At 41.8% G+C, this 11681-nt stretch overlaps 1 pseudogene; it reads right to left on the reverse strand.

The window, feature by feature from the left end:
• Positions 1-5687: 5687 nt before the first annotated feature.
• LOC100687038 lies at positions 5688-10776 on the reverse strand (annotated as a pseudogene).
• Between the last annotated feature and the right edge of the window lie 905 nt (positions 10777-11681).

Consider the following 11681-nt stretch of genomic DNA (forward strand, 5'->3'; position numbering starts at 1 on the left):
GGATTTCACAGATATCTACAGAACTTTACATCCAAACTGCAACTGAATACACATTCTTCTCAAGTGCACATGGAACTTTCTCCAGAATAGACCACATACTGGGTCACAAATCAGGTCTGAACCGATACCAAAAGATTGGGATCATCCCCTGTGTATTCTCAGACCATAATGCCTTGAAATTAGAACTAAATCACAACAAGAAGTTTGGAAGGACCTCAAACACGTGGAGGTTAAGGACCATCCTGCTAAAAGATGAAAGGGTCAACCAGAAAATTAAGGAAGAATTAAAAAGATTCATGGAAACTAAAGAGAATGAAGATACAACTGTTCAAAATCTTTGGGATGCAGCAAAAGCAGTCCTGAGGGGGAAATACATCGCAATACAAGCATCCATCCAAAACCTGGAAAGAACTCAAATACAAAAGCTAACCTTACACCTAAAGGAGCTAGAGAAAAAACAGCAAATAGATCCTACACCCAGCAGAAGAAGGGAGTTAATTAGGATTCGAGCAGAACTCAACGAAATCGAGACCAGAAGAACTGTGGAACAGATCAACAAAACTAGGAGTTGGTTCGTTGAAAGAATTAATAAGATAGATAAACCATTAGCCTGCACCCCGATGTTCATAGCAGCAATGTCCACAATAGGCAAACTGTGGAAGGAACCTCGGTGTCCATCGAAAGATAAATGGATAAAGAAGCTGAGGTTTATGTATACAATGGAATATTACTCAGCCATTAGAAACTACAAATACCACCATTTGCTTCAACATGGATGGAACTGGAGGGTATTATGCTGAGTGAAATAAGTCAATCGGAGAAGGACAAACATTATATGTTCACATTCATTTGGGAAATATAAATAATAGTGAAAGGGAATAGAAGGGAAGGGAGAAAAAATGAGTGGGAAAAGTCAGAAAAGGAGACAGAACATGAAGACTCCTAACTCTGGGAAACGAACTAGGGGTGGTGGAAGGGGAGGTGGGTGGGGGGTGGAGGTTAATGGGTGACAGGCATGATGGGGGCACTTGACGGGATGAGCACTGGGTGTTATTCTGTATGTTGGCAAACTGAACACCAATACAAAATAAATTTATTATTTAAAAAACAAAATGGATGAAAGATCTAAATGTAAGACAAGATTCCATCAAAATTGAACTGCAATAAAAGAAAAAGAATACACACAGAAAATCAATCAATATCAGGAAACAGAGAGATATATCCAAAATGAAACAACAGGACAAAATCACAGCAAAAGAACTAAATGAAATGGAGGTAAGTGATACACATGGCAAAAAATGTAAAGTAATGCTCATAAAGGCACTCACTGGACTTGAGAAAAGAGTGGGGGACTTCAGTAAGACCCGAGACAAGAGATGAAAAAAAAAAATCCAATGTGGAATTTAAGAACAAAACATGGTGGAAAACAGAAAAGCAAAACATAAACAGATTCTTTTTATTTAATTTTTTAAAATTATTTACTTACAATTATTTATTTTTTATTTAACTTTTTATAAGAGTTCAATTTGCCAACATATAGCATAACACCCAGTGCTCATCCAACCTAGTGTCCCCCACAGTGCTCATCACCCAGTCACTCCAACCCCCCACCTGCCTCTGTTTCCACTACTCCTTGACTGGATCCCAGCGTTAGGTGTCTCTCATGTTTTCTCACCCTCACTGATATTTTCACACATTTTCTCTCCTTTCCATTTATTCCCTTTCATTAATTTTTATATTCCTCAAATGAATGAGAACATATAATGTTTCTCCTTCTCCGATTGACTTACTTCACTCGGCATAATATCCTCCAGTTCCAACCACGTCGAAGCAAATGGTGGGTATTTGTCGTTTGTAATGGCTGAGTAATATTCCATTGTATACATAAACCACATCTTCTTTATCCATTTATCTTTCGATGGACACCGAGGCTCCTTCCACAGTTTTACTATTGTGGACATTGCTGCTATAAACATTGGGGTTCAGGTGTCCCGGCATTTCACTGCATCTGTATCTTTGGGGTAAATCCCCAGCAGTGTAATTTCTGGGTGTAGGGCAGGTCTATTTTTAACTCCTTGAGGAACCTCCACACAGTTTTCCAGAGTGGCTGCACCAGTTCACATTCCTACCAACAGTGTAAGAGGGTTCCCTTTTCTCTGCATCTTCCCCAACATTTGTGGTTTCCTGCCTTGTTAATTTTCCCCATTCTCACTGGTGTGAGGCGGTATCTCATTGTGGTTTTGATTTGTATTTCCCTGATGGCCAGGGATGCAGAGCATTTTCTCATGTGCTTGTTGGCCATGTCTATGTCTTCCTCTGTGAGATTTCTCTTCATGTCTTTTGCCCATTTCATGATTGGATTGTTTGTTTCTTTGCTGTTGAGTTTAATAAGTTCTTTATAGATCTTGGTAACTAGTTCTTTATCTGATATGTCATTTGCAAATATCTTTTCCCATTTTGTAGGTTGTCTTTTAGTTTTGTTGACTGTTTCTTTTTTGTTTTTTGTTTTTGTTTTTGTTTTTGTTGTTGTTTTTTTTTCTGTGCAGAAGCTTTTTATCTTGATGAAGTCCCAATAGTTCATTTTTGCTTGTTTTTTCCCCTGCCTTCATGGATGTATCTTGCAAGAAGTTACTGTGGCCGAGTTCAAAAAGGGTGTTGCCTGTGTTCTCCTCTAGGATTTTGATGGATTCTTGTCTCACATTTAGATCTTTCATTCATTTTGAGTTTATCTTTGTGTAGGGTGCTGGTCTACTTTCATTCTTCTGCGTGTGGATGTCCAATTTTCTAGAGCCACCAGTATCTTTATAATTGTGCTTCTGAATTAGCTTTCTGATATTGAATTGTATTCCAAATTCTGTAACTCTGTGGGAGAGAGGACTGTTTCTGATTCTTTCTTTTGAGGTGAGTTTTTCCTTCTAGTCATTTTGCTCAGTGAAGAGTGGCTAGAAACAATTTGTACTGGAAAAAGGAGAAAAGGAGAGAAAAGAGGACAGAACAAACAAAAAGAAAAAACAAAGAGGGGTATCCTCTGATTCTATATACTGTAAGTCCCTAGACTTCCCCTGGAGCTTTCCAGCGCTGCTTGGTCAAGAACTTGCTCTTCCCCTGAACTTCCAGCTGGTCTTCTGGGGGAGGGGCTTGCTGTGCTGATTGTCAGGTGTGTGCACCTGGGGGAGCTGCTCCACCACCTGCCAGGTGCACTGTTCCATGGTAGCTGTTTATCCTGTAAGGCTCCAGCTCCCTGGTGGCCATGCTCAGTCCCAGGTACAAGGTGACACCAGAATGAACAACAGCAGTGGTGGCATCCAGCTCTCCAGCCCTAGAGTCAGCTCCAGCAGTAACTACTGCAGCTCCCAGTGCACAGGGGCCTGGATGCTCCAGGGACGGGGTTGCCGATCTGCACAGCTTGGGGGGCACCCAGTGGCAGGATTGTCCTCGCTGTCCTGTGTCCTCCAGGCCCCCACCTGTCCCAAGGGAAGCGCTGGATCCCGGGCTGTGTCCCTGGTGCCCTGGGCTCTGGGGCCTGTGCTGCTGGAATCGCTCTCCCGGGAGGCGCATCCCCCTCCTCGTGGAGCTGCTGCCCGAGCCACCACCTGAGCTGCTCCCAGGCTCTGCTGGGCACACGCTCCAGCCCTCTAGGGAGCTCGGCCTGGGGTGTGTGGCATGCTCTCCCCCGGGGTGCAGTTTCTCTGTTAGTGCCCCTGGGAGCCTGAGGACATCCCTCCCCCTCCTGGGATCCTGCCCAAGTTCCTTCCACCGCCTTTCCGACCGGGAAGATTGGTACAGTTCCTGCTTCTCCAGGACGGGGCTTTCCTGTCCTGGGGGCACCCGCCACGGGGCCTTAGCCCGGCTCCTCTGGGGCCCCTCCCCCTTGGATGCTTTTTTATTTCTTTATTTTTTTCCGTCTTCCTACCTTGATAGAAGCGTGAACTCTCCTCACTTAGCATTCCAGCTGTTCTCTCTTTAAATCTCAGGCCAAATTCATAGGTTTTCAGGATGATTTGAAGTTATCTAGGTAAGGTGGTGGGGGCAGGTGACTTCGGGACCCTACTCTTCCGCCATTGTGCCCCGCCTGATCTCTGGGTGTATTATGTGTTTGGAAAGTCAGTTATATCTCCTGCTCTTGAATGTATTGCCCTTGTGAGGAAGAGGCCCTATACTTCCCTGCAGTCCAACGTTTCCTGTTCACTAGAGCCTGACACTTCAGTGGTGTCTCCTATGTGTGTTTCCTACACCCTCCTATTGTGGCTACATTTGCCTTCAGTCCAGTTGTCTGTGATGAGTCTTTTTGGCTGTTGTGGGCAGGGTCTTGTCTCTGTGTTGGTGGTGGGCTAGTCTGGGGCTGCCTTGGACTTGAGCTGAGTCAGACCAGGCATTTGCCAGAGCTCTGGTAGCACCACTGTGTAGAGCACTCTCACTGTGTTGTCCCATGAGAAGCTTTCATTGGTGGGCAGTTCTTGCAGTCAGACAAGTTGTCTGCCCACATCCCACTGTTGGGGTGCAGCTGGATTGGTGTGTGTGGCTGTCTTCCCCCTCTGCTCAAGGCAGGAGATTCTTTAAAGTAGTAGTAGGCTGGCCCCTATACATGCTACTTGCATACTGCCATGTTCATGTCTCAGCTTTGGATGAATCCATGTGGAGGACAGATCCACAGAAAAGCATGATGGTGGGGTGCAGTTAGGAAGATTTGTGCATGTCCACTGTGGAAGGGAATCTTGATTCACTTTAGAAAACTTCTACTATATGCATAGAGAGGGCAAGTCTGCAGAAGAATATTTGTGTGTGTGAAACATGGTGCCAGCAAGATTAATGCAGGTCACTGAAGGAGGAAATGCAGGAAAGCCCCTGTCCAGATGGGCTGGGTTGGAGAGTCAGATCTGCAGAAGCACTCAAAGGGCCAGGCACACTATTAATAAGCTAGGTGGAGAGTGTTCCCACAGGTGTCTTTGCATTTAGATTGGGGGTGGGAGAGGAAAGTGGCACCTGCCAACTCTGTTATTTTTGAAGTCTCCTGAAGATCCTTGCACCTCCAGAACATGCTTTGAGATTAGTAAACAAATCTCCCTCCCATATACCCTAGGTGTTTTTCAAACTGATGCTTTTATGCTGTGTTTCAGTATGACTGTCTGTTGTACCATCTCTTTAGGGACAGGGACTCCATTTCTTATTACCCTCCTAGCTCTTCCAGTTCTGAGCCCACTCATCTTTTTTTTTTTTTTTTTTAGTTTTAAACACATCTCTATTACTCAGAGGTTGCCACATAATTGGATATTTCTTTACTTGTTACACAATAATTCTTACTCTCCACAGAAAAGCTGCTTCGTAACTTTTCATCTGGTGATGACAAGAACTAAAATCTTGATTTTAACAGAATAGTGGTAAAAATGCCTCAGTGATTTAATTTGAAAATAGTACACTGGTACATGGCTCTTGAATTCAGTTATCAAGAATGCACAAATGTCTTTTTCATTCAAAAATACAAAATAAATTATCTTTAGGCATGGACAATGACCGTAGTAAACCATTATACTTTGCCAAGTGAAACCATCAACTGATGATTATAGTAATTTTCTTAAACATTAGCCAGGCTTTTCTTCAGTCATTTACTTCAACTGGCTTCTCTGCAGTTATTACTGAGGACCACTCTCTTGAGCTTCCTCTCACAATTCATTAATAATAGTAAAGCACTATTCTAGGAACTGGAACATGCCACCTCCTATAATACCTCCCATTCTACCAATTCCACCCATTCCAGGGTCCTTATCTTCTTTAGGAATTTTGGTGACCACCATTTCTCCTATGATTAACAGGCCATTCCAGGAGAATCCAATTAAGCAGTTCTTACAACCTTAGCGGGATCAATGATTCCTTTTTCCAACATATTCACAAAATCACCAAGCATAACATCATAACCAACTTCTGGGGAACTCTGCATAATTTTCTCAACTATCAGTGATTTTTCAGCACTTGTGTTCTTAGGAATGGTCATTGCAGGAATTCTGAGTGTTACAATAATTTCTATACTAATTTTTCTACCTTCATTAGCTGAAATTATTGAATCCAAGGCTGAAATGCACTGAATCAGGGCACAACTCCCAGAACAATACATTCTTCAACAGGAGCTCATATAGCATTGAGGGCATTTAAAACTCTTTCTTATCATTCACTTCACTGTCCCATCAACTTTCAGCACAGCTACTCCATCTGAGAGTTTTGCTAGATGTGCATTCAGCTTTTCCTTTTCATATTCACTAGTTGTGATATCTAGTTGTTCAATGATTTCTTGAATATGTTTTTCACTTTGAGACATGTCATCTTTTCCTTTTAATAGCATGGCAGCATCTTTGGTCACAATGACCTCTCCAACTTTTCCTAAGTTGTGAGACTGAACATCTTTGAGAATTAGAGTCAATACTTCTCCAAACATTGCGCCAACCAGTAGCAATAGCCATGTCTTTAAGCTGGTTCTTTCTATTGTTTTTTGTTTTTTTTTTTTAAATTTTTATTTATTCATGATAGGCACACAGTGAGAGAGAGAGAGAGAGGCAGAGACACAGGCAGAGGGAGAAGCAGGCTCCACGCACCGGGAGCCCGACATGGGACTCGATCCCGGATCTCCAGGATTGCGCCCTGGGCCAAAGGCAGGCGCCAAACCGCTGTGCCACCCAGGGATCCCGGTTCTTTCTATTGTTATCAAAACCTTGTTAGCGGGGGATCCCTTTTTTTTTTTAAAAAAAAAAAAACAAAACCTTGTTAGCAATGACTGCTACAGTCTGAAGACCAACTTTAAGCCTATTCAAAATGAACATACTCAGAGCTTCTCCATCAACTTATTCAGCAATTATGCCCAAGGATTTACAGTGAGCATTGGCAATTCAAGAACAGGTACAATAGATTGGACACTAGAAATTTTCTTTTCACTCAGCAGAATGTAGGCATCTTAGAATTCACATTTCTGACCCTTTTATGTATTAAAATAGTATGGGAAAATGTAACCTCAATCAAACTTCATGCCTTCAATAATTTCTAATTTATTTAGTATTTTCCAATCTTTTAACGTCATGACACCCTTTCTTCCAAACTTTTTACTTTGCATCAGAAGTAATGCTACCAATTTCTTTGCCTCAATTTGCAAAAATCATAACAACTTTAGCAATTTCTTCAGGGTTGTCACAAGTTTAGACTGCTTTTTAAGTTCAGCGATTACATCATCAACAGCTAACATTACAACTCTCCTGATTTCCACAGGATTAGCACCTTTGCTAATCTTCTCAAAGCCCTCCTTGGCAATAGAGTGTGGCAAGACAAAAGCAGTAATGCCATCCCCAGCTTCTCCATTTGTGTTATTGACAACATCTTGAAGAAATTGAGTGCCAATATTTTCATATTCATCTTTTAAGTGAATTGATTTTGCAATGGTCACACCTTCTTTTGTTACTTTGGGACTCCCCCAGATCTGTTCAATAATCACTGTTCTTCCTTTTAGCCCCATAGTAACAGCTACAGCATTGACTAAAATGTCTACACCATGAAGCAGTTAGCCTTCGGCATCAACACCAAATTTTATATCTTTGTCATAAGCACAAATGAGATGAAAACTGAGTGCCCTGAACCCTCTTACACTGTTGGTGGGAATGTGAACTGGTGCAGCCACTCTGGAAAACAGTGTGGAGGTTCCTCAAAGAGTTAAAAATAGACCTGCCCTATGACCCAGCAATTGCACTGTTGGGGATTTACCCCAAAGATTCAGAAGCAATGAAACCCAGGACTCCTGCACCCCAATGTTTCTAGCAGCAATGTCCATGATAGCCAAACTGTGGAAGGAGCCTCGGTGTCCATCGAAAGATGAATGGATAAAGAAGATGTGGTTTATGTATACAATGGAATATTACTCAGCCATTAGAAACGACAAATACCCACCATTTGCTTCAATGTGGATGGAACTGGAGGGTATTATGCTGAGTGAAGGAAGTCAATCGGAGAAGGACAAACAGTGTATGTTCTCATTCTTTTGGGAAATATAAATAATGGTGAAAGGGAATATAAGGGAAGGGGGAAGAAATGTGTGGGAAATATCAGAAAGGGAGACAGAACGTAAAGACTGCTAACTCTGGGAAACGAACTAGGGGTGGTGGAAGGGGAGGAGGGCGGGGGGTGTGGATGAATGGGTGACGGGCACTGAGGGGGGCACTTGACGGGATGAGCACTGGGTGTTATTCTGTATGTTGGTAAATTGAACACCAATAAAAAATTAATTTATTAAAAAAAAGAAAAAAAAAGAAAACTGAGTGCCCTGGACACTGATCTAATTTGGTGAAGGACTTCAGGTAATCAAAGCAGTTCTGTGGGGCAGTAGCAGGGCATGAGGACAGTGAGACAGGCCACTGGGGTGAGTGAGGGCCTGAGCCCACTGATATTTTTTTAAAGATTTATTTATTTATTAGAGAGAGAAAGAGAAAAGGAGGAGAGACAGATGGAGAGGGAGAGAAAGAATCCCAAGCAGACTCCTTGCTGAAGGCAGAGCCTGACATGGGGCTTAATCCCATAGCCCTGAGATGATGACCTGAGCTGAAATCAAGAGTTGGATGCTTAACTGATTGAGCCACCCAGGTGCCCCTGAGCATGAAGAAAACAATCAATAAAATTAAAAGGCAATGTATGGAATAGGAGAAGATATTTGCAAATGACATATCTGATAAAGGGTTAGTATCCAAGAACTATAAAGAACTTATGTAACTCAATACCCAAAAAAATGAATAATGAAATTTAAAAACTGAAAAAGGACATGAATAGACATTTTCCCACCAAAGATATACAGATGGCCAACAGACACATGAAAAGATGTTCAACATCATTGATCCATCAGGGAAATAGATACTAAAACTACAATGAGCTATACCTAACACCAGTCAAAATGGCTAAAACTGACAACACAAGAAACAATAAGTGTTTGCGAGGATGCAGAGAAAGGGAATTCTCTTACACTGTTGGTGGAAATGCAAACTGGTGTAGCCACTCTGGAAAACAGTATGTAGGTTTCTCAAAAAAAAATTTTATATAAATTTATTTTTTACTGGTGTTCAATTTGCCAACATATACAATAACACCCAGTGCTCATCCTGTCAAGTGCCCCCTCAGTGCCCGTCACCCAGTCACCCCTACCCCCCGCCCACCTCCCCTTCCACCAACCCTAGTTCGTTTCCCAGAGTTAGGAGTCTCTCATGTTCTGTCTCCCTTTCTGATATTTCCCACTCATTTTTCTCCTTTCCCCTTTATTCCCTTTCACTATTTTTTATATTCCCCAAATGAATGAGACCATATAATGTTTGTCCTTCTCCATTTGACTTATATCACTCAGCATAATACCCTCCAGTTCCATCCACGTCGAAGCAAATGGTGGGTATTTGTCGTTTCTTTTTTTTTTTTTTAAATAATAAATTTATTTGTTATTGGTGTTCAATTTGCCAACATATAGAATAACACCCAGTGCTCATCCCGTCAAGTGCACCCCTCAGTGCCCGTCACCCATTCACCCCCACCCCTGCCCTCCTCCCCTTTCACCACCCCTAGTTCATTTCCCAGAGTTAGGAGTCTTTATGTTCTGTCTCCCTTTCTGATATTTCCTACCCATTTCTTCTCCCTTCCCTTCTATTCCCTTTCACTATTATTTATATTCCCCAAATGAATGAGAACATATAATATTTGTCCTTCTCCACTTGACTTATTTCACTCAGCATAATACCCTCCAGTTCCATCCACGTGGAAGCAAATGGTGGGTATTTGTCGTTTCTAATGGCTGAGTAATATTCCATTGTATACATAAACCACTTCTTCTTTATCCATTCATCTTTCGATGGACACCGAGGCTCCTTCCACAGTTTGGCTATTGTGGACATTGCTGCTAGAAACATTGGGGTGCAGGTGTCCTGGCGTTTCATTGCATCTGTATCTTTGGGGTAAATCCCCAGCAGTGCAATTGCTGGGTCGTAGGGCAGATCTATTTTTAACTCTTTGAGGAATCTCCAAAAATTTAAAAATAAAACTACCCTATGACCCAGAAATTATACTACTAAGTACTTATCCAAATAATACAAAAATACTAATTCAAAGGGATACATGTACCCTAATGTTTGTAGTAGCATTATTAACAATAGTCAAAGTATGGAAAGAGTCCAAATGTCCATTACTGATGAATGGATAAAGAGGTGGTATATAGATATAATGGAACATAACTCAACCATCGGAAAGAATGAAATCTTGTTATTTGCAACAAAATAGATGGAACTACAGAGCATTATGCTAAATGAAATAAGAGAAAGATAGATATCATAGATTTCACTCATATGTAGAATTTAAGAAACAAATGAGCAAAGGGGAAAAAAGGAGAGATGCAAATCAAGAAACAAACTCAACTACAGAGAACAAACTGATGGTTACCCGTGGAGACAGGTAAAATAAGTGAGGGGGATTAAAGGGTACACTTACTGTGATAAGCACCAGGGGTTGTATGTAAGTGTTGAATCAGTATGTTGTATATCTGAAACTATTATTACTCTATATGTTAACTAACTGCTATTTAAATAACTATAAAAAAAATAAAGTTCCTATTGGTAAGCCATGCTGAGTATAAAAACGTGCAAAATTTGGCCTCTCTAGTTTTCAAAGCCAAATTCTGTGGAGATCTGACTTCCTAGTGCAGTGCAGTTCCTCTGTACCTCGGCTGCCTGGTATGGAGATCTCTTCCTCTCTCTTCTCCATGCCTGTGGCATCTCTCATTCCCGTGGACAGCTCAGTGGGTTATTTTGGCTCCTGACCACATGGCCATCCTTTCTATCCTCTTTGATGTGGCCTCTTCTCTATATTTAGCTGTGGATAATCTGTTCTGCCAGTCTTTGGTAGTTTTCTGGGTTATTTATACTGATGTAGGTGTTATTGAGTTGTATCCATGGGACAAGGTGACCATAGGGCCCTCCTACTTTGTCATCTTCCCCAGCAGTCTCCCTTTGATATCTGATTCATTTTTAAGATTGTTTGTTTGTTTGTTTGTTTGTTTGTTATTTGTTTGAGAGAGAGAGAAGGCATGAGTGGGGGACAGAGGCAGAGGGAGAGGGAGAAGCAGACTCCCTGCCAACTAGGGAGCCCAAATGGGATCCCAGGACCCAGAGATCATGACCTGAGCTGAAAGATGGTTGACTCACTAAGCTGCCCAGACACCCCTCCCCTCTGAGATTCTTATGTGCTGCTCCTCTAGATTTTTTCTGCCTGAGTGTCATAGAGACCCTCACTTAGTACTCTGAATAGGATGAGAGAAAAAATGAATTATTTTGTTAGCGTCCCACACACCTAGGAAACTGGATTCTTATTCATATATATTGTCCATTTATAGCCCAAATAAATCACAGGTTGTGGAAGATCTTTATGGTCCTAAGCTATGCTGACTTAGGGGATGAGGGATGTGGGTAAAACCAAACTATTCCACTTACCTATTCCAAAGTGACCAAAATTATTTTGTTTATTTGTTTCAACAGCGTGCTGCAATTTCTCCTCTGGAAGCGCTGACTTCCACAAAAACTGTCTTGTCCATAGGTGACTGCCCAAGTCAGTGTTCCTCAAGGGCCCCAGTCTATAGTGGAAAAAATTTCGTCCAGTTTACTGGTCATTACAAGATCCATGGATGAGTT

Source organism: Canis lupus, chromosome 14 (assembly GCF_011100685.1).
Source record: "Canis lupus familiaris isolate Mischka breed German Shepherd chromosome 14, alternate assembly UU_Cfam_GSD_1.0, whole genome shotgun sequence".
Classification (NCBI taxonomy): domain Eukaryota; kingdom Metazoa; phylum Chordata; class Mammalia; order Carnivora; family Canidae; genus Canis; species Canis lupus.